Below are 25,239 nucleotides of genomic sequence, written 5' to 3'. Positions count from 1 at the left end.
GCACAAATGGTCATTTCTGTGTACCTTCTTTACACAAATAACAAGACAGAAAACAATTCGCGAAGTCCTAATATCAAATGCCTTTTAGGCCTACTACAAGCAAAAAGCTTTACTGTATGTTAGGATATAGTTCCACATTTCATTCAAATTTTCCGGTTTCTCAAGTTTGAGATAGGAAAGCAGGAGTAAAAATTTTCATATAAATTTGAAATCGTATCCTCCCTCGTTCTAACAAACAATCTTGTCGCCACTAATTTTGCAACTATTCCTGCCATTGTCAAAATTAATTCTGCGGCTAGCATCACTAACCCTGCCATTGTCACCGGTTTAGTTATATCGGTTTTATTCTCCAGTTAGGCGTTACAATGTGTTCGTACAACACCTTTTCTGCGCTATTCCGAGAACAGAATTTACGCGGCTGTTAACCGGAGACTGTGTAACTGATCCGTGATAGTTTAGAGATCTGAGAAAAGTTCTCTTTCAAAATTTCATTTTCTTGGGTACACCGAAAAGATACTATGTAGTCTTTTTTACCTGTTACTTCTGTTAGTCATTTATTAACACTCTGATAGTCTCAGTCTATGAATATCGCTAATAACTGGAACAACTCTGATCATTCGCAGGCCAAAGCAACCACATAAACTAACAGCGACTGGCATTCACATATTCGGGTTTATTCGGCTCAGCGCTAACAGCCCAGTCCCGATTTGCCTGCGGGCAAGTTTTTTTTTCCCCCTACATGCAACTAGGATTCTCATGGCCGAGGCATCACATACATTATGCACACATTCAAAATTCAACTTATGATTCGTTTACATATAACTTAGAATGCGTTCAAAAATGTTCAAAAACCAGCTGGGATGAGTTTCAAAATTATATTAATAATCGATAGACAATCGTGCGCTTGATGCTGGGTGCTTTGTGAAATAAGGTTTTTTTTCTTCAAGAATATGAATTTGCCACCCCCCCCCCCCCTTTTTTACTCCTTGATCCGGGTCTGTGAGGCAAATATCCATCTACAGACTGCTAATTATGAATCAATCAATACTTCAATACATTTCCAGCTCGGCAGTTGAAAACTATTAAAAATCGCTGAATACGAGTACACAGGTTGTCCGCTTCAGTACGCAGCATCACGCCTAAGAATTTCTGCCCTCCAAGTTGGCACCTAGCAGCAGCACAGCGCGTCGTTTAAGTGTGTACACCCAGCTATAAATACCAAGTGCGTCGAAAACGAGATAAGTTTGTTTATACAACGATAAATGTGTTTTACTGAAGCAATTCAGTGCATAACTATCAATCAGGGACTAATAGACCAACTTCGATCGCTAAACTTCTTCTAAAGTCAAGGCCATACCTATTTAATATGATAGTATAGTAATACGTTTGTGTCGCTATTCTAAATAGTTAGGACAGGAGTTTCACAACCATGGTTCTAATAGATCGCCAAACAGCCGAAGCGTTCATCCTATAGATCAACGGAAAGTTTTCTCAGATGGAATCGCGATTTTGACAGACAGAATCGCGTTTTCATCAGGTTGCAGAAGCAACGACAAATCAGATGAATAACAGCTTTGCTGAATTGAATTCCATCTCAGAGCAAATGGATAAGAGATTAAAACAGATGGATTAGTCTTAGGACACAGTAGAGTGGGAGAATGGATAAACAGGAAACTAGACTTGACCCAGGGTTCAAACACGTAGACGAAATACACACACAGTTGGAATTATTAGATGACAAGGTAGGGGGTCGGTTACAACAACTACATTCCATTAAGACAAACCAAGACATCATAATAAACGGCTCGAAACATTAGGAACTGGATTACTAGAAACTAAAGGGAATCTGCAAAAATTAACGAAAAGAGATACAAAAACAATATCGGTCATAGTTAATTAAATTGACCGTCGTTTCAGAAGTTATAACGCTGTGCTGGGCACAAATAAAATACGTTACATTCACAGCCGATAACATCACAAACACACAAGATGTCCCATATTTAGACATTGTAGTAAGACCAGCAGACATTAGGTGGACAACTTGTAACAACAGCTACAGACCCACATTTATTGGCAAATCTCAGTGTGTCTCAAGGTGTGTTATCCAGTATTTGTTCGGATCACAACAAAATTAAATTCGTGGTGAGCCATTTATCAGAAAACGCAGCATAATGGGGTATACGGAGTCGATGATTTCAAGTCTTTCATTGATTTTGAAAGCAAGTTCGAGGCTAAATACAGAATTGAGGGAGCACAAAAGAAACTTCCGTAGGAATTATTGGGGTCTAATCCGTATAACTGTAATGAATGGACGGGATACACTGATTTTATTGAATGTCGATTAATAAAAGCCAAATACCTCGATGATCCATTTCATGAGGAGCAAGTATCATCAGACGCCTACCACGGAGAGTACTAGACGAGTTATTAGGGAAAGACTGGGGGAAAGTTAACAGCCTTTTAGAATATTCCGAACATATGGCTACAATAGAGAGCCACTCAGGGAGTTGGAATAAAACACGATTAGGGGCAGTAGACAAGTCCAAAGTAACAGTCAATTTAAGGGACAAAGAAAACAGAGAAATGAATATAATAACAAATATAGCAATATATCGAGACGTAGGTGAAGAAATGGTAATCGCAGTACTCCTGAGAGAAGTCACGATGCTCGAGAAATCCACAGTCACCCGCAGAGGGAAACTAATAAGCTTCGGAAGAGAGGTTCGATCGTGTGAAGCTGCTGCAATCCAGCCACTATCATTGGAAACCCATATCATCAGCTATGAAAAAGGTAATATTATGCTGAATTATTTATTAGATAAGTATCAACGTATAACTGAAAATTACATGTAACCAAACTTATGTGGCAGGATAGGTGAAACACCATTAGACATAATTAAGTATTTGGGCTGTGAAATTTGTGTGGTGGATCAGAATTTTCTAATGACCTATAATTTGATGAAAGTATTCCCGACGCTGTCAGTCACGAGAATGAAGGGGATGGGAACTACAGGAAGAAACAGTAAATGAGTACAGGCAGAAATATTAATTCAGTTTTATATCGGCACATATAACATAAGTTACCCAGCGTTCCTTGTATTGATACAAGCATTGCTATTCTTCTGGGAATGATTGCCTAGCAGACTCTAAATTTCTTTTAGACTTGTGCGGGATCTGTAACTTTTCTGTATCGTGTAAGATGTCGTGGTCTCATGACCTTCATTGCTTACATATTCCGCCCTCACAATCATATTCCGCACATCAATACGATTCATTCGAAGCCAAACTCGATAAGATAAACTCAATATTGTATGAATTCATGTAAACGAAATGCAATTAACAAGTAAGCGCACCGTGGTTGAAATACTCAAGGCAGGCGTACACACATACATTTCAGACACGACGGTCACAGAAGCTTTTAGTTCGGGAGAGAAACCACACAACGGGACGCCCATCCCTTCAGAGGACGACCCAGATTATGTCAGCCAGTGACCGCCTGTGTAGCGAACAGCGTGGGCCCGAGTGAAAGGGGGGAACGACCCCTTGTTCGGTTTAAAAGCAAATTCCGCTAAATTGTGTGGGAGTGGTCAGTCTATGCATTTTTTACACATAGCACGCAGTTTCAGGGATTTTCACAGGGAGACAGCAAACGCCAAACACCAGTGATATAGGTTTCCAGATTGGTCGCCTTAAACGAAACGTCATTCTCATGTTTTAGAAGAGCAATGCTGATTGGCAGACAATATTTATGATGCCTTGAGCTGAAGGAATAATGGAAGAGATCGAAAGATATACCCTTCACATCTGGCGTGGAGAAGCGCCATTTCATTGTCGCTCTTGGAGCAAGGAAAAAGTCTCTCCTCAGTCACTGGGAGAGCACCTCTGTCGAGTGTGAATCGAAGTGCTACTCTATATTGAGTCCTTGTGATTAACCGTTGATCATTTTGTTGGCCGACACACTTATTGTGTGGTGTGAACGAACAGAGTTTTAGTTAAACGCCTGCGAGCGAATTTTGAGTGGCATCACGGTGGACTGGTTATCTGACCGGTGTACCACGCCAATAGTTAGACTAGGGGCGAATAGGAATCCTTGATTTCATCAAGGCATAGGGAGAGTTTGTTTGGCGAAGGTCAATCCAGATAGAACGAGAGTTATCTTATTTGTCAGCAGCAAGCGGCGCAGGCAGCAGTCATCGCAGCTTACGGTATTGTGCGCTACAGCTATTGCGAGCCCCATATTTCCTCCACAACAGTACACTTCACTACATTTCACACGCGACAGCCTCGACCATACCTAGCAACATTGTAAAGGATAGTTATTCAAGTTCAGTAGGTGCGCCTCTCATCCATTCTGCCAAGTCAACAACCATCTTAAACTGTGTACAGAAATTTCATTAGCGAATCCTATCCTTGAGAAGTAACTTCACATTCCGAAAAGAACCAGGATGTAACTTGTTCAATTCGTAACTAAAAGTGCCATTGTGATTTCTCAGAATTTTTGCAAAATAAATAATAACTTTCGTTAGTTTCATGTTTTTCTTGTACTAACTACCACTACTCCAGTACCCAAGTATCCCACTAGTTACGTAAGAAATTTTGTGTATTTTGGTGTCATTTCCTTACAGTGGACGACTCCAGAAGGTATTTATTGCTGAAAGTTTTTCAGGCATTTCTCTTTCGAACATTAGGAGCGTCTGTCTGACTTCTGTAGTAGTGTGGGGGTGGAAGTAGCATCTTGCAGGAGCCACAGGGTAAAGGGTACATCTCAGATTAATCCGTTGCGCAGAATAACAGAATGACATATCAACCCCACACGTCAGAAGATGGCGACCCTGTCAGGATGGGTAAAATGGGTAAGCTACCAGGACAGGTAAGTGTGAGGATAGTTAGGTACGGCAGGTTGCAGCAGTAGCACTTTGAAGAACTTTCTTTCGTGTATTAAATAGCTATTTGCAAAGATTGGGATCAGAATAGATACATGAAGTGAAGAAAGCAGAATTGTATGGATAAGGGACTGAGTTATTGTGTTGGAAAGTTTTGCATTTTTGATACTATTTTTGTGTAGATGTTAGGGCATAGAATTTTCAGGTGATAGGCACAGACGTAGGGTGGCGCAGAGACGCAGTGTGACGCAGCATCATATAAATTAGTTAAGAAATAACATTTTTCTCAATTTGCAAGTGCACCTGTACAGATTGGAGACAGTAGCAGAGCAGACAGATCATTAGCTGAGAAGTCACGACGTTGTTGTTGTAGTTGGTTCAACCAACTGGTAAGTGGTCGTACAGTTTTGTAGATAGGGTTGTGGTGTGTTGAAAGAATTTCCATGTTAACGAGAGCACAAGCCAAAAGGTTACGTGAGAGACAGCAAGTAGACATGATGGGGGAGAATCAACCAGATAGACAGCAAGTAGACAAGCTTATTGAGAATAGGACAGAAGGTGAACCTGAAAATAGGACAGACGGTGAATCAGAGAATAGGACAGTCGGGGAGCTGCAGAATCAGCACGCTCAGTTAGACTGGGATAAAATTGAGACGGATAAGACAGATGAGAATCGAAGGGATGAGAACATCGAATTCTCAGAATATGAAATTCCAGGTAGGGCACATTCTGAGCCAGAAATAGACTGCCCACGTAGGAAATGGCAAAGATTAGAAGCGAAACGAGCACAGGAAACGCGTTTCTTTGCCGCATATTCAGGGACAGAATACGCGTCAATACAGTCAATGAACCGGCAGTTAGCTAACGTTCAAAGAGAAGTATACAGTGAGGAAGAGGGGGAACAACATTTAGAATACGTCGAACCTATCGTACACATTCTAAATATGGCCCAACAGCAGACACAGAATTTTCCGGAGTTACGAGCGCCACGAAAAGGTTCCGTAACAGACTCAACTGTACCTGCAAACGCAAGACACACACTACAGAGAGGGCAGAATGCGGAGTTGTTTGCGTCAATGACAAACGCAACTAGTCGTCAACAAAGACAGCACGGGTTATTGCAGTTATCAAACTTAGAAACGCCACAGCATAGCCCAGTAAACGACGTAACTGACCGAGTAGAAAACAGTTGATCGAGAATACATAGTCCAGCAGAAGGTAGTGTTACAGGACAGCAACCGGTCATGGAGATGTTACAAAAAATGAAATCTAGTATGACGAAACAGAATACACAGATAACAAAACAGTTTCAGGAATTGAAACAGGATAATCAGGAATTGAAACAGGACAAGCAGGCTATTAAGACACAGATCCAACAGGTTAAAATCCAGGTGGAAGAAGGGCTCGCCAGAATTGATAGTCAAATCACTCAGATAAACAAAGACGCGAAAGAATCTAGATAAAGAATTCAGGTACTAACACAAGGTCAGCAGCAACTACGCACTGACGTGGATAAGGTCCAATAGGACATCGTAAACGTTGACATAAAGGTGGAACGTTTTACGAAAAAGGCCACTAGAACAATAATACTAATTTCGGAAGAACAAGAAATTCAAAGCAAGGTCGCAAAGTTTCCACTGAAAAAGTATGATCAGCAGATTAATAAAATAAAACATAAAAACAAAAATCAGTTTGGAAAGCTTCCAACGGAGTTGATACAAACTATCGAAGAAAAGATCCAGACCGATTACACCTGTAGCGAAACAACTGACGCGTCAAGCATTAATTCAGTACACGAACACGCGCTGTCTAAGAAAGTTCAAGCAGAACCAAGGCTAGGCGTAACACTCACGCAGAAATGGAAACAGAAAACCCCGATTAAAGCAATACATGACATGCCACAGGACCAGGCACAGTACCCAGAAAAACGGAACACATACATTCATCCGATACCAATCGAAAGACAGGCAACTGAACCAGTAAATCCAGTGACACAACATAATAGCAGCACAGGTACTGTACCCCGAACGACGACAGTAGAAACACGCGAACAACACTTTCGTTCACCAATGATACGATATGACGCGGATATGAGTCAGGAAATTGAGAATAGGTAGGGAGGCAGTAGATTACCAGAGGATAAACACAACGACAAAAGCAATGGCAGATTATATGAATCCATGAATGAGCCACAAACCGGATTTATGTGTAGATATGATACAGACCACTTCCTTACAGTTAGAAAATTCCAACATTTCAAGGAAGAAGGCGGTAGCTAGCATGCACGCACATTCATCGACCAGTTTCAAGTGGGCTTACCAAACCACTGGAGCGTAGCCCACAAACTTGACTTCATTTGTGCACACATGTCAGGGACAGTAGCAGAGGTGACGCAAAAGATCGCGGCTAGCTGTACGTCTTACCTACAGTTCAGAACAGCATTTCTCGAAAGATATTGGTCCAAGTAGGCGCAAAACAAAATTAAATACGAGTTACTTCAGATGACACCATATGAAAACTCAGGAGAGAAAAGCGTGGTAAAATTCTTTGATACAATGGACAAGAAGAATCAATGCCTAGACAAACCATACAGTAACTGAGAGCTGATACGTCTGTGTAGAATGAAATTACCGGTAAAGTATCAACAGGCAGCAGTAGGAAGAAAAGGAAGAATTAAAAGAGGTTTTCAGGGAACTTGAATTTATGTTTAAAGAAGGCGAGGTGAAAGAAGAAAGAAAGGAAAGGGAACAGCAAAGGGAGAGGACTAGGAACGAATATTCCAATAATAATAATAATCGTAATCCTAACACTAATACTTTCAGGCAATTTAACAGACAAGGACAGTGGCACAATGGAGACAATTGGCATAGAAACGATAACCAGAATAATTGGTACCGAAATAGGAACGGTAATGAACAGTCATACAATGGCGGATATGGATTTAGGAATGAAAATGCCAACGGTCAAGGGTACTTTGAAAGAGGTCATGATGTTAGAAGCAGCAACTGGCGAGACCAGGGCGCGAATAATTACCGAGGAAATTATGGTCCACAAAGAAAAGAACAACACAGCATTGGAAACCAGAAGTAGAAATAAGGCCACCAAAAACTGCAAAACGTAATGATTGAATTGAAAAATGCGGAAGAGGTTAGGCTAACTAGTGTCCACCCTATCTTATACTAACCACTAAATCAAAAAATAAATTAAGAATCAGCAAAATAACACATTAATTAAAAGAAAAAGAGACACAATACACACTAACAATATCTTGTAGTATCAAGTGCACTACGACATGCACACAAACAATGATTGGTACACAACAGTTAAAAGAATGAAGAAGTGGTAGGACATAATTAGAATAATGAAAAAGAAATCATATACATACCATAATTTTTGACACTATCAGACAATTTTTGCCTTATATAAAATCAGAGTTTTTTTGTAAATAACAAATATATGTAAAACAAAAATTCTAAATATTTCTACGTGTCAGAGGGACATCGCCACCAGCACCAATCACCAGCTCCCTTAACACCAGATGCTTCGAGATAGTGATGGAGAGGGTACAGACATGTTGAGAAAGCACTTAGGGCAATAACAATAACATGAAGACCAACGCCACACTGGAAATGCATGTTGCAACCAGGTTGGACTTCAGGAGGACAACGTGCAGCATAGACATATCATATGTCACGACACCGCTACGCAACAGAAGAGTGTGGGGAGAATCACAATATGACGAGATGACAATGAAGGTACAAAAAATTACTAAGATCTACCAACTCATCAAGTAACAGATGGAAAAGCAGTCAGATCCCACAAATCCTATATCACTCCTACACTAAAATTCACATATTTCTAGCCCAAGAAGAACAGAAGAATGCAAGAAAGAAGAGAACAACACAAGATGCAAGATGAAGAAATGCAGAAGACAGCAAGATTCCTTTCATTCCTATCCTACAAAGCAAATTTCTACAAACGTCTTTCCATAAACTGTGAGGCATATCAACTACTACAACCACCTCTCCAAAAATAAACCTTGTATCGTCAAACAAATACAAGCGAACGGCAAACGGAATATTAAGTAGTACCAACGAACATTATCTAGAAATAGATTTAGCCAAAAGAACAGTATTATTCCTACCACATCATCAAATTGCCATACCGAACCAGGTGTGAAGTACCAAGACGTCACACCACAATATTGGGTGACGATCGTCGGTAGTCAACTACAATCAGCGAAGTGCCACACCATCCCAGGTGTGACAGCAAAGGAGTACCAAGACATCACTGTATATGTAGTAAACCACAGTCATCATCATCATTGGTTAAAAGTACCACTCCATGATGAGAATGTCAACAAGTAAGACCCGGTATCACATGCTAGAGTGATTCTCTCATGATTTGTGACACCTATACAAATGAGTCGACGCCTTCCAGCATTTCAGCGGGTGATCATTGAACACAGAAATGACGCAGCAAAAAAAAAAAAAAATCATAAAACACAAATGTAGAGTTAGGAAAATGATATATTTGTAAAAGTACCTGTTTCCTTTCTTGTAAAACTAATTATTTTTATTATGTATGTAAAATCCACAATTTATGGATACCTTAAGCCTTTTGTAAAGAAACTTAGTTAGTATAGTTATATAATCTCACAAGCTCATAGAAAGTCTATTTATTTCTTTTATATGTAAAATTAGAAAAAGATTTGTGCAGGACTTTTCTTCTTTAAGTAACATTCAAAAACACTTTTGTGGTAATAGTAGTAATACCGAGGATAGAATTAAGAGGAAACGCTTCTTCATTCTTACAAAAAAAGAAAGACAATGACACATAAAGAAAAAGATAATGCCTAAATAAAAATAAAACAAAGTAACACAACAGAGCTTTTGTGAACATTTACGCAAGCTTAACTAAAGGAAAGATTTAACCACACTAAAACATGATACACTGTACACTTAAGAGTTTAGAAAAATTAATACCGTAAAAACAAATTTTTGGGAATGAAAAAGAAAACCTGAGACACATACTGGCAATGACAAAGAATAACAACCTTTGTAAAGGATATATTTGCCTAACAACAAAACATAAATTGTAGAATTAAAATATTGAAACAATAGCTATAAAGAAATCATTAGAAAAAATTGTTAAGAATGGCTGAGAAAAGTTTATTGGAAAATCTAAAAGAACGATTTTTGCCTGACTTTGTCAAAGTTTTCCTCGGCATTGAGAAACCCCAGACAAAAATTTTGTCAGAAGGAGCGAGGTATGTAAGACGTCGTGGTTTCCTGACGTTCATTGCTTACATATTCCGCCCTCACAATCATATTCCGCACATCAAGACGCTTCATTCGAACCCAAACTCGATAAGATAAAGTCAGTGTTGTATGAATTCACGTAAACAGTATGCAATTAACAAGTAAGCGCACCGTGGTTGAAATGCTCGAGGCTTGCCATACACACATACATTCCAGACACGACGGTCACAGAAGCTTTAAGTTCGGGAGAGAAACCGCACAAGGGGACGCCGGTCCTTTCAGAGGATGACCCAGCTGATGTCGGCCGATGACCGCCCGTGTAGCAAACAGCGTGGGCCTGAGTGAAAGGGTGGAACGACCCCGTGTGCGGCTTATTAGCAAATCCCGCTACATTGTGTGGGAGCGGCCAGCCTACGTATTCTTTACACGTAGCAAGCAGTTTCATAGATATTCACAGGGAGACAGCAAACGCCAAACACAAATGCTCCAGGTTTCCGGATTGGTCGCCTTAAACGAAACGTCATTCTCATGTTTTAGAAGAGCAATGCTGGCTTGCAGACGATATTTCTGATACCTTGAGCTGAAGGAATAATGGAAGAGACCGAAAGATATACTCCTTCACGTCTGGCGTGGAAAAGCGCCGTTCCGTTGTCGCTCTTGGAGGGAGGAACAAGTCTCCCCTCAGTAATTCACTGGGAGACCACCTCTGTCGAGTGTGAATCGAAGTGCTACTCTATATTGAGTCCTTGTGATTAACCGTTGATCATTTTGTTGGCCGACACACTTATTGTGTGGTGTGAACGAACAGAGTTTTAGTTAAACGCCTGCGAGCGAATTTTGAGTGGCATCACGGTGGACTGGTTATCTGACCGGTGTACCACGCCAATAGCTAGACTAGGGGCGAATAGGAATCCTTGATTTCATCAAGGCATAGGGAGAGTTTGTTTGGCGAAGGTCAATCCAGATAGAACGAGAGTTATCTTATTTGTCAGCAGCAAGCGGCGCAGGCAGCAGTCATCGCAGCTTACGGTATTGTGCGCTACAGCTATTGCGAGCCCCATATTTCCTCCACAACAGTACACTTCACTACATTTCACACGCGACAGCCTCGACCATACCTAGCAACATTGTAAAGGATAGTTATTCAAGTTCAGTAGGTGCGCCTCTCATCCATTCTGCCAAGTCAAAAACCATCTTAAACTTTGTATAGAGATTTCATTTGCGAATCCTATCCTTGGGAGGTAGCTTTACATTCCGAAAGAACGAGGATATAACTTGCTCAATACAGAACTAAAAGTGCCATTGTGATTTCACGGAATATTTGCAAAATAGATAATAACTTTCGTTAGGTTCATCTTTTTCTTACACTAACTAGCACTACTCCAGTACCCAAGTATCCCACTAGTTACATAAGAAATTTTGTGTATTTTTGTGTCATTTCTTTACAGTGGACGACTCCAGAAGGTATTTATTGCTGAAAGTTTTTCAGGCATTTCTCTTTCGAACATTAGGAGCGTCTGTCTGACTTCTGTAGTAGTGTGGGGGTGGAAATTGCATCTTGCAAGGGCAAAGGGTACATCTCAGATTAATCCATTACGCAGAATAACTGAATAACGTATCAACCCCACACATCAGAATGGTGAAGTCAGCAACTATTATCAACACCATCCAATTCCATAGCATCTAGTCAAACGAATGTAGCACTCACAACAGAAACCCCAATACACCAAGGAGATACACATGCGTCCTTCATATAATGGAAACAAGTCATGATGTCGGTGTTGCCTAGTACTACATTTGGTATCAGTGGTTTATGACCCTTAACATTAAGAAATAGTGTGCAGAATGTTCTTGTAACTGCATGTGTAACCAGTATAGGACATGTATCCGAGGGGCCATAACGGAGGCGACGGAGATCTAGGAGACAGATTAACTGGAGTCCATAATTGCTGAATACAGCGACCTGACTGTGTGAGTTAATCTGGGAACCAGCGCTCAGTGGATCGTACCTGCAGAGGAACTTATGGCGGACGTGCTCTCGTCCTTCCTGGTTAGAGTCGGACAGAATGCCACCAGTTTGCAAAACATTTTACCTGGGCCATGTGGCTGTCCATCGTGAAGATGGCCTGTTGGCAGAAAGTGTGTGAAGGGAGCCATTTAAGAAAGACTGCTGTAAACTGAGACTTTGTGCGAATGGTGGGAAGGTCACAAAACTCGGTGCTTTCTCATGTTAGAAGCTGTGCTTTACAGACAAACACATATTTCGTAGGCATGACTGACTGGGAAGCTTAAGAGCGTTCTTGGAGAAATTGGAAATGGTTGGCATTACAAGATTGGATCTCAGATAATGAGGGACTTTAGTCACCTCAAGGTAGATGTTTTCTGCCAAAACAAGGTCATGCTTACCGTGACAACGACGCCATCCTAGTCCTAAATCTTATTTTCTTGGACAAGAGAGATATGGAGTCGCTGATTGGCTCCTCTCAAAGTGGTGGCTTGTTCACCCAGCGTGGGAGCTCCGGTGCTGTGTCTGTATTGCTACCAGGCCAACAGAACTGTCAATATTGGAGAGTTTATGAGTAGAGAATAGTTCAGTTGGACTGTGCAATGTGAGGGCGGTAACGTTTTCGCGAATTCGGCTCCCTTACCGAGGCTGGGTGCTAAGTGGTGGTGATTCTTTGCTCTCTTCGTCCTCTGGTCCTCTCCTGGTGGGGAACTTCAGGTCCTTCCCTAGTAGATGAGACTTGTGGTCTGCATCTTGTGGTCGACTTCGAGCTGATGACAGTTACCAACTGTAGCGACAATACAGTATCAGCTGGTGCGTCATGAGGTTGAACTTATTCGTCTTACGTCGAAAGTCTGACGTTTGACAGTTCCAGCAAGCGTTGTCATGCCCATGAAGCAAACTGGTTTAGGCAGACCAATGATCGGGTGCACCTAACACTGAAATCTGCGGGCATTTTGCGGCTCTGACAGGGAATTTTCGCGTGTTCCGATAGTCTTAACGCCAGACCACGTAATTTGCAAATTTTCGTGGACGTGTCACAACATTACAGCTTCCACAGCGCCCTGCTCCTCGTCCCCGTTTTCTGCTGCCGCCTAAATCTAGGTGAAACGGTAAAATACTGCTGCACTAGCGTAGCGTTGTTAAATGGTTTTATCAACTCCCTATTCTCAAGTGAACAATAGTTTGTGGTATACTTGGTTATAATTCATTCCATTTCAACAGAGTTGGGCTTCACAATGTATTCATGTAAACGAAGTCAGATTCCGTTGTAAAAGGGATTAATTCACAGAGGAATTTGTATAGCTTCCACCCCAATGTACGCTTTGCCAATGAAACAGCATTCATTTTCTGATCTGCGTTTCGCATATTTGTGTATTTACCAGCTAGTCGTAGATACAAAAAGATCAACAAAAATTGTCGTTATCTTGTACACTTAGATACGCCAATGTTCTCATTTTCATTCTCTCAACTACTTACTGTTTTATTGTATTGTGGTTATGCATGAGTACACCAGCAGTTTAAGCTTCAGATCCACTAAATTAATTAATCTGATTATTAATTTGTGTTCTCAAACTCTTATCTCTTATTAGAAACAAGAGTGTAGCTAACGATTTAAAGATAACTGAAAAGTAATACTTTACATTAGGTAAAAGTAATGGCATGTAGCATCACTCAGGCATATATTCACGATTAAAGCAAGTGACGGCTTGCAAAACTGCTAAATCATTAGAAAAACCAAAGGAGAAAGTAGACCTTATTCAGTTGCTCACCATTCATAAAGAGACATTTCGTTGGAAGCAGGAACAATTAAAGATTTCACATGCACCCTTCAGATGAAACCACATGTTCCATTGTATGTGAGAGCACACAAAATGCCAGTACCATTAAAGGACATGGTAAAGCATGAAATTAAGAGGACAATTGATTGGGATTTAATAAAAATACCCAGTAGGTGTTATAATAAACCACTTGTCGTTAAGAAACCAGATGTAACGGTTATGTTTTATACAGAAATGCCTTGTGGCTAGTGCCTCCTAGCGGGTAGACCGATCGCCTGGTGCAATTCTTTTGAGCTGACGCCACTTCGGCAACTTGCATGTCGATGGAGATGAACTGATGATGATAAGGACAACACAACACCCAGTCCCTAAGCGGAGAAAATCTCCGACCCAGCCGTGAATCGAACTCGGGAGTTAGGTATGACATTCCGTCGCGCTGATCACTCAGCTACGAGGGGTTTGATACAACAACGCTAAATAGTTATATCCACGCATATAATTATTCAGAAAATACGACATCATTGTGTGTGGAAACTGAGTGCACCTTCTCGTGATATTAATAAGAAAAGGACAAAAATAATAAATAATTATTGTCAGTGACATAATTTAATAATCTGTGAAAACCTGTATCTCAGACAATGACTATGGAAAAATGCTAATGAAAATCTCCATCTTTTGTTATCTATGATTCTTCTAGGATAATTCTTTCTTCTTGTACGAACTGTTGTAATGATCCGTCGTGAGTGATGCTTTGTAGCACTGAGGTCACTAAAAACCTATATTTTCTCGCTAATATAATATTTTAAAAATAGAATTTATGTGTCACTGAGAAGAATCTAATTGTTGGATTTTTATTTCATTGTGATTCTCGCAGCCATTAGCGCTATTGATCTGTATTGCTGATTATTGGTAAATGCTGAATAATAAGTGATTAACATGGAAAAATACTTTTAAATGTTAATGCACATAGTAAAGGTAGAGAAAATATTTAATATACGTTATTTGTTGATAGTAAAACAATGCCTGAACTAGATTCGATAAGTGATTGTCTCATGTTAGCCGCCATATTAAAGAAATATTCCAGCGGCAGTTTTAAATCAATCTTTTAAACTGACATAAATCTTGATGGTAAATTTTTCCGATAATAATTGTGTATCGGTGGCTCAGAACCCACTCAGAAATAATAAATTGGACTTACGTCATGAATAATCTTTAAATAGCGTGCAAACAACACCTTACATGATAAAATTGTCTGTGCTGAATGTATGGGTCCTGATTATTTCATAAGAACTCTTATGAAATATATTTGATAGGAAAGAATACATTAGTGTTGTGCGAGTGTGGTATTGTGTGTAAGAACAGTTCATTTTGCTTAAGTAAAAGTGTTGCCACCTTGAATAACAGTTCAGTAAATAGTATGAGATGAGTCTTGTGCATGAACTTTCTAACATTCTGCGTCGTGTCTGTTGTTCTATATCGTGTCTCCCTACCACTTTCGCGCAACGACGCTCTGAGCGTGTTTTTTAGGGAATTGACTAGTTTGAAACTGGGACCTGTTGCTGGTAAGGAGACGTCAGACCACACATGACATGTAGAGTTCAGAAGAGTTCAGTGAGACTAGCGATGATATAACCAAATACTTAATGATTTCAGCGTCAGCTCCACTGCACTCCCTGTAAAAGAATCTTAATACTAACTAAATTTAGTGGAAGGAGTTCAAGACTTTCCTATTTTTAGTTTACTGGTAAAATAACGTCGAAAAAGCAGTTAAGTTTACCATTGGAAATTCTATTCTACTCACAAAACATTGTTTATAAATTGCACTATTGATAAAAGGAAATGTTTTAATACAGGATGGTAAAAACCAACTGCGTTCAACAAAAATGTGAACGAATATTCCCTGAGTGGGTTTCCAAGTTCTACAATGGATCGAAGGATGACCTATGCCATATCACATCTAGGTTTAAATTAAGTTCCACAAGACAGAAAACTATCAAAATGGTCTACAGTGAGCCTCAATTATCTTTAATTACTTATCTAACTTGTCGTAAATTACAGTTGCTGATGTGACTTCTCAATAACTATATAACAGAAAAATCATCACGTTTCAGATTTTTACTTCAAGTGGCAAATGTGAACACCAGAAGCTACACTCCTGGAAATGGAAAAAAGAACACATTGACACCGGTGTGTCAGACCCACCATACTTGCTCCGGACACTGCGAGAGGACTGTACAAGCAATGATCACACGCACGGCACAGCGGACACACCAGGAACCGCGGTGTTGGCCGTCGAATGGCGCTAGCTGCGCAGCATTTGTGCACCGCTGCCGTCAGTGTCAGCCAGTTTGCCGTGGCATACGGAGCTCCATCGCAGTCTTTAACACTAGTAGCATGCCGCGACAGCGTGGACGTGAACCGTATGTGCAGTTGACGGACTTTGAGCGAGGGCGTATAGTGGGCATGCGGGAGGCCGGGTGGACGTACCGCCGAATTGCTCAACACGTGTGGCGTGAGGTCTCCACAGTACATCGATGTTGTCGCCAGTGGTCGGCGGAGGGTGCACGTGCCCGTCGACCTGGGACCGGACCGCAGCGACGCACGGATGCACGCCAAGACCGTAGGATCCTACGCAGTGCCGTAGGGGACCGCACCGCCACTTCCCAGCAAATTAGGGACACTGTTGCTCCTGGGGTATCGGCGAGGACCATTCGCAACCGTCTCCATGAAGCTGGGCTACGGTCCCGCACACCGTTAGGCCGTTTTCCGCTCACGCCCCAACATCGTGCAGCCCGCCTCCAGTGGTGTCGCGACAGGCGTGAATGGAGGGACGAATGGAGACGTGTCGTCTTCAGCGATGAGAGTCGCTTCTGCCTTGTTGCCAATGATGGTCGTATGCGTGTTTGGCGCCGTGCAGGTGAGCGCCACAATCAGGACTGCATACGACCGAGGCACACAGGGCCAACACCCGGCATCACGGTGTGGGGAGCGATCTCCTACACTGGCCGTACAGCACTGGTGATCGTCGAGGGAACACTGAATAGTGCACGGTACATCCAAACCGTCATCGAACCCATCGTTCTATCATTCCTAGACCGGCAAGGGAACTTGCTGTTCCAACAGGACAATGCACGTCCGCATGTATCCCGTGCCACCCAACGTGCTATAGAAGGTGTAAGTCAACTACCCTGGCCAGCAAGATCTCCGGATCTGTCCCCCATTGAGCATGTTTGGGACTGGATGAAGCGTCGTCTCAAACGGTCTGCACGTCCAGCACGAACGCTGGTCCAACTGAGGCGTCAGGTGGAAATGGCATGGCAAGCCGTTCCACAGGACTACATCCAGCATCTCTACGATCGTTTCCATGGGAGAATAGCAGCCTGCATTGCTGCGAAAGGTGGATATACACTGCACTAGTGCCGACATTGTGCATGCTCTGTTGCCTGTGTCTATGTGCCTGTGGTTCTGTCAGTGTGATCATGTGATGTATCTGACCCCAGGAATGTGTCAATAAAGTTTCCCCTTCCTGGGACAATGAATTCACGGTGTTCTTATTTCAATTTCCAGGAGTGTATAATTGACGATCGACACTAGTATTACGCAAAAAGGGGGTGTAACAGATGAGACTTCTGCAGTTCTGAGTGAAGCTTTATGCGCTGTTATGCAGCATCGTGTGCGTTCATTACCTTGTCGGTGTTCGTCAGGGGCGGGGGGGGGGGGGGGGTGCGGGCAGCACAGCTCCGCTCACCTCGCTGTCTCAGAAGCAACTCTCTGCTAACTTCCCTTACTACACTTTACCAAAGTTGGTTTAAAAAACCTATCTGGCTGTGTTTTCATTTGACCAATCACGGTCTCAATGTTAAACTTAAGCTCCGCCTACAAAAATTCTGTCTATCCAACGAGAAACGTTATACTTTTCGAGGTGGGGCAATGTTCTTAATGTTTGCAACGTAGCAAAGACGCGAAAAAGTCTCACGCTAAAACTTGCAGCTGGTGTGGTCCTTTTAAATTTATCGTAAGATCTATACTGTTCTTCTGGAGGGCTCTATCTTTTAACATGGGCTGGAGGGTGGTCCTGACGTAACAGAGACGTGAAAAAGTCTCACGCTAAAACTTGCGGCTGGGGCGGCCGTTTTAGTGTTATCGTAAGATCTATACTGTTCTTCTGGAGGGCTCTAGCTTTTAACATGGGCTGGGGGGTGGTCCTAGCGGTTAGCTGGTGACGTGGGTGTCCGCCCCTTAACGTAGGGCCTTCTAGCTTAACACGGTTCTGCTCTCGGCTTCTGTTCTCGTTTCTCCCCTCGGAACTGCGTCTGTCTTACGGTGGGAAGGTATGACATGCATTTATGCATTCTTGTGTTAGTCTGTGGTATTCCGTTTGCTCACTCGTTACTCGTATTACTTTGGTTAATTTAATGTCACGATTTATTCGAAGCTATGTGACATACTACTGGATTTGATTATCATGTCATTAGAGGATTTGGTGTTAGTAAAGAAGAGTAATAGACATTGAAAAAGTGAAGCATTAACTTGCAAGTTTCAACACCTTTATGAACGACCACATGTAATAACACGTATACCTCATCCGAAAGCAGCCGTGCTAACTGACCCGACGACAAGAAAATAAAAAAGGATGATTAACATGCAAGATTTAAAACCTTTTGTTGCCAGTGAGCGACAAGTTCTTCACTATATTAAGTACAGACTTAAGGATAGTGGGATTCACCGAAAAACCACACACATTTTTTAAGGTTACCTCTGAGTATGACGTCAAAAGCAAGGAAGTACTCAGTGACAGTAAGTACGTAAATCAGTGAACAGTTGAATTATCCAAATTAAATAGTAATGTAACGATGAACTGTAATACGAGTTGAATGGGAGGGCAACTATGAAACAAACGCTTGACATCAACCCATAAGGTACTTGGTAACATAGAGTGAAGTGTTAACATTGTAGTTACTAACAAGAATAGTCATTAAGTGTTTAATGGGGAGTTCTTTTAAAAATTGAAATTTCTACATTCTTTATTTTTTACCTTTCCCGTGAATGGGGTATATCACTTACGATTACATTGTCAATTCAGTCAGTTTACATTAACCCATTACTGGCCAAAACTCTAGCGGATAGTTTTTTGCAAACTTTTATACATAAATACGTTACATTGAGTGATTAATTGAATAAAAAGTTGTTTTGAAAATTTTCAGTTTATTAGAACAAAAACTATAGACCATCCCATTTTTGGGACATTGGCCAAACGTGCTATCCAAATTCACAACCTTATTCTCCATGCATAATATTGTAAGAAACAAAACAAACAATTAATAAATAATGATTTAATACTATTGGATGCCTATTCAGTATGAAATGAAGCAAAACACTTGTCGTGTACGCCAACATTGCACCTATCACTAAATTTTGTTTTTTTTTTTTCTTGCAGTATGCACATCTCTTCCGTGTTTTACTTGGCACAATGAATTGATTTCCTGGATCTAGTCGTACATCTGTGCTCACCGGTCCTCCCATCAATTTGCTTCCTTATGGTCCTCTGCGTTTTGGTACTGATTCTGTTTTCTTTGATAGGTAAAACATCACTATTCTCCATCGGACAGTGCAGTAGATCTACGCCACCCATATAGGCATTGTATTCTTCAATGAGATGTGGCATTGTAACAGATATTTCCGTTTTCTTTGCTGAGTATCTTTTAGTAGAACTCAAATTTGTCGCTACACATACTGGTTTGTTGTCACACCATTTCACAACCAGAACTTCGTTCTCTTTGTCAAACATGTAGTCATAGAATCCTCATTCCTTTCCTTTTGCCATTCTTTTTGAGTCAATCAAAGGGCGTGCATTAGTTCGGATCTCTTTTATTGTTCCTGTAGCTTTCATTTTACTCTTTCCGAGTGTGATCAGTGTGTCAACACTGGTGAAAAAGTTGTCAAAGAAAAGCTTATAATTCGGATACTCTGATTCTGGAATCATGCTGGTTAGTTCATGTATTACCTTTGCACGTAAAGGCTCCTGTTTGTTGTCAGTCTTGACATAGTATGGCGAAAAATTTGATAGGCTTTCCCCTCAGAAACATTTTAGCTGAATGTTTGCCATAATAACGTACCATCATGTCATCAGTTGAGAGTTCTGAATGAAATATGTCAAATTTACCAGATTTCTTGTTTAGCATTTCAAAGCACAACCTCAGTTTGTACATCTTGTCGTTTCTGTCTATTTTCGAGCTGTCATTTAGATGAATGAATCTCTTTATTTCCCGAAACCTATATCTTGACATGGAGTTGAAGACTATAGGAACACCGACATCAGGAGCCTGTTCCCAGTGCATTTTCTCATGGGGAAGCTTATGATAACCACTCAGAGGTAGTATGCTAATAAATGATTTTAGTTTTTCTTTGGTTTGCAGAAAATTAATTTTGTTACGTTGGCAAGCATAATTTCGCTTTGTTCAATAAAAGTATTCATTAGTTTCTCAGAAAAAAAAATCCTCAAACACCTGGGTCACTGTCTTATTTGCTGGACATTCCGCAACATATTGTTCGTTGCTCTTCCCTGGTTCACTAGTGTTTATGTACGTTGGTTGGCGTTTATACCACTTACATTTATATTTTATTGTAGATAACGTACCACTTCCTGCTCCATCTCCTAACGCTTTCCTTCTTTTGGTTTCTGGAGGTACAACTGTCACATTAGCTTCATCTCGGCTTGTTATGAGCTCTAAAGTACCGGATACATCTTGTACAACAGTCTCATTGTTCAGTACATTTTCGTCAATGTCTTCTTCACTTGTTATTACATCTACATTGGGTGGAATAATCGCCAATTCTACGTCATCATCTTCATCGTCACCCTCTTGATGGTGCTCTAGTTCTGCTAGAATTTCTTCAAGTGTAAGTCCACGCGGCATGTTTTTATCCTGTTGGAACCGTAAAATTCGAATAGAATATGAGAAAAAAGCAGGTATAAAGAACGTAAAATGCAATTCTTCTCTGTATAATACGTGTATACAAGAATAGGGCTCATCAACAATAAATGATAGTGTAACATGCCATTGTCCCATTACTGGGACGCATAAAATATATCGATATTGCACTTACTTGAAAAAATCTGAAGTACACTTAATCTTACACGGACATCCATATGCTCATAACAAACACACCCAGACAACTAAATCACAGCTCATTGTTGTCCAGGAACTACCAGCAGACATACAGTGCTGCCAAGTGCGAGAACAAAAAATCGGCAAGTTTATAATTTTCCTGACGTGAAGTACTTAGAAAAAAAATATTTATTTTACATTTACAGGCATTACAGCAGTTATTAGAACCTACAGGTGCAACAGTAAAGGTCAAAATCTCGATTGCTTACGTAGATATAAGTAAAATATACGCGTCCCAAAAGAGGGACAATGGCCAGTAATGGGTTAAAGGTACATGGTATTATTGTTAAAACGTGCACATGAAGGAATCTGTAGCAGATAAGAAAGTATAATCCAAGTCAGAACATCAGGAATGATATCTACTGATTTCTACCTGGAAGTTAATTTAGACCTGTATGGCACAGTTCAAAACTTCATGGACGAAATAATTTCTATATTATAGTAACAACAGTGATGACTGTGGTTAACATAAGAGATCCACTGGAGGCGTGATATAAGTAACATAGCACGCAGATGTGTGCTAGAAGAATGAGAACGAGTATTTTAGTATATGAATAGTTGGGGACTTAAGAAACGATGAGCTAGATGAACAGTGGATTTGTGAACAGATAACTTCCCTCATTAATAATGCAAGATGTAATTGGGGCAGAAGACAAAGGGGAATAAGCATGTGTTGTAAACAAATGAGTAGTAATTTAGGAATTTTGGGACACCCTCATGTACGGAAGCAGATGTGATCACCCACCTTTCAGGGGCGGCAGATGTAAGAGTGTAAATACGCATGGCTGTCGTTGAGAGGTGATACGTGCCCTTACTGCGGAATTGAGACTGCGAGATCATGTGTGTTTGTGTCTACAGAAATATACATAAGGCTGAGAACTGAATGCGTGCGAATAGGTTTAAGTAATAATAGTTACTGGTAAAAGGAAACTAGGTTCTGTGTGGATTAGTTTTGTGATTTATGTTGGAATTGTTCCTGGGGTTGCAGACGACTGCTACCGATGTCAGAGCAGGCAGGGATTCAGAATCTGCAGAGTGGTGTGTCGTACCCTTGAGCTTCATTCATTACGAACTTCTGTGATTGTGAGGCTTGGTCACTATGGAGATCTATAGATAACACAAAATCGAATTTGATGCAGAAGCATAATGAGAGCCTGTTCTAGTTATTGATCGTATGAAGATGTTATCGACTGGAAGTTAAACCAATTTATAATTTGAAGAATAAACCCTTGTTTGTCAATCTACCAGCGTCTGCTACAATGTAACAGCAGTCCTTCACAGGAGAAATCTGGTGGTAGGTGGGGTCGCTCCGTAAAGAGTAAGAGGATCCCTTTAAGAAGTAGAGAGCCCTTGTGCCATGCACTCTGTTGTGGTGGGAGAAGCAGTGATATCATGCCTTCGTGTGTACCAGTTCATTAAATTTCGGGCATGCGGCCACGGAAATAAATTTCTTCCACTGATATTTCGGCCGCGTGTCGTCCGGCCATCCTCAGAGCAAGTCGCAATTCACTTGCTCATCGGGTTAGAGTAATTTTATTTACATACTTTCCCAGCCTTGTCAGTTATACGTGAAACATGACAATGATTAACAACTTCATTAGATACAAGTAAAGTACCTTAGTTCAAGGAGATGTGAAGAAAAAGTATATTTTTATAGATAAATTACATTCAAAATGTGTGTATTTAGATAGTACATGCGAATTTTAGTACTTGTGGCATTAAATATGAACTTTGGTCGGTTTTAAAAATGCAATATCTGGTGCGGCACTGCAAATATGTGAGTATATAAGCGAACAATCATATTAGCACGTTTCAATTAGGTTGGTTTCTTGTCTGTTTTTCCCGTTGCAAATTATTTTAAACTTGTTTCCTTATAAGGTTGACACTTGAATCTTTCAGACTAGCTCAGAACTAGATGGTACAGTAATATTAACTTGGTTTTTGTGTTTGGCGGAGTGTATTTTGTTTTTCGGTCTGTCTATCTCTGTTCGGCACAAATTTTGCGATTTTATTTATACTTACTTCCCGATAACCTACAGACTTGAAATTTTCAGCTTACCCGACAACTGGATGCCAACGCAATACTAACTCGCTTTCTTTTCTGGTGTGTGGCGGAGAGTGGGTATTTATTGTAAAACCTGGATGGCACTCCAATACTAATTCGCTTTTGAGTTTGGTGTGTGGTGGAGGGAATTTTGTTTTTCGGTTGAACTGTCTGTTCGGTACAAATTTTCCAAATGATTTTAACTTAACTTCCCTACAAGCTATAGACTCGGAACTTTCAACTAAGCTTAGAATTGGATAACAATGCAGTATTAACTCGTTTTTTTTTCTGGGGTGCGACAAAGAGTAGGTTCTTGGTACTGCTACTTCCCTGTTTTCTTACTCCAGTCCCGAATGTTGAGCAGTGAAAAACGATTGCTGCTAAACTTCTCTGTCATCTCGATTCTCTCTAGTTTTTACATTCATCGTCCTGATGTACTCTTATCAAAGTGTTTGAAATCAACAGAAAAATTTCAGACACACAAAATTAAAAAACAGAAAATAACTATTTAAATGGAAAAAGTTTTTAATATTACTCCGTTTTAAAACGGACTAATAAATAATAAATAATCTCTCCCAGCCCCGTACAGATTTTTAACGCCATAGAGAGGGTCTTGAAAATTTGCACCTGTGAATTTTTAATAGCTATGACACTACCTGTAAAACTAAAAACGTGGGGCGTACGTATGTAAAAAATGGTTAAAATGGCTCTGAGCACTATGGAACTTAACATCTTTGGTTATCAGTCCCCTAGAACTTAGAACTACTTAAACCTAACTAACCTAAGGACATCACACAACACCCAGTCATCACGAGGCAGAGAAGTACTTATGTAGTTGGTGACGTAGTTTTCTGTACGAAACATTTACCTTCGACATAAATGAATGGCTGAACATTCAAATGATTTTGCATTGCCTCTGAAACGGAATGCAAAATATCACTGAGACGAAGCAAGGCTCCTTTCTTATTCTTATATGCGTAAGGGAACCATTGCGCTCACCTTGGCTCCCCAACTAGAGCTGCAATAAGTCCGGATATCCCCACACTGGTCCTAGTTTTGAGGGCGTACAGATTCGTGCTAGTGAGATATTTATACAACTGTCCGGGGGTAAACCTCGATGTTTTTTCGTGCCCGTGGAAATTCGTTAGACTGGAAATAGATTGTAATAAATCTTAATTAAAATTCATTAAACGAGGACCAACTATAGGTGGTGTCTTCGTTTTAGTCTATTAAAGACGCAGCGGAAACCACGCTTAGTCGTTCACCTATGCACATAGAGTAAGTTCCAAAATTATCTTTACAGCTTTGATCATGTATATTTTACAAGTGTGAATAGGTAGAATGGTCAATTTACGGCATAATGTCACATTGACCTAAAACTGCCTTTTTCTAGTTTTCCCATGTTCGTTATTGACTGATAACGCTCCAGCAGTTGGCACGGTGTGTGAATTGTTTGTACAGAACATATTTGGCAGCCAGATCCAGCGGAAACCCATTACACTTTTTTCTTCGGGTGGGACTTGCACGAACTGTGAGCTTGCATCAAAGCAGTAATAGCACACTTTAATGAGGACATTCTAGGCCGTACATGGAACTGGAATATCGCTTAGATAACCTACGTGCACGCATTTAAGATGACCATCCGTCCCTCTGTCCCCCTTCGTGACAGCCAGGATTTTTGTAGCGCTGTGTGGAACTTTTTCAAAAGTAATTCGGGACAGCTATTTGTCCCGGATTTAACAATTAGGAAACGATTGATCCCTAATTATATGTTCAATTCACTTTATTACTATGCTGCTTCTGAAAGGATATTTTCCCAAATGAGTGATTTATCTCCATAAACACTGTTCGTTGTAGAAACTACGAAAGCAATGTTAGTGGCTAGAGTGAATTATTATGGAACTTCGATCGAATGTTTCCATATAATTGTAGAAGAGTAGAGACATGCTGAAGAAAATTTACGGTACTGATAAATACTGTATGAATGAATGCACTCCTTCGTCTTAGAAGGTACTAATAAAATATAGATCAACATACTTCTTGTAAGATATTAAACTGATAGCTCCCACTTATAAAGTTCGATTGAGACCTTTTTT

This window comes from Schistocerca cancellata, chromosome 7 (genome assembly GCF_023864275.1).
Source record: "Schistocerca cancellata isolate TAMUIC-IGC-003103 chromosome 7, iqSchCanc2.1, whole genome shotgun sequence".
In the NCBI taxonomy this organism is placed as follows: domain Eukaryota; kingdom Metazoa; phylum Arthropoda; class Insecta; order Orthoptera; family Acrididae; genus Schistocerca; species Schistocerca cancellata.
Note: the sequence above shows the minus strand (reverse complement) of the source record.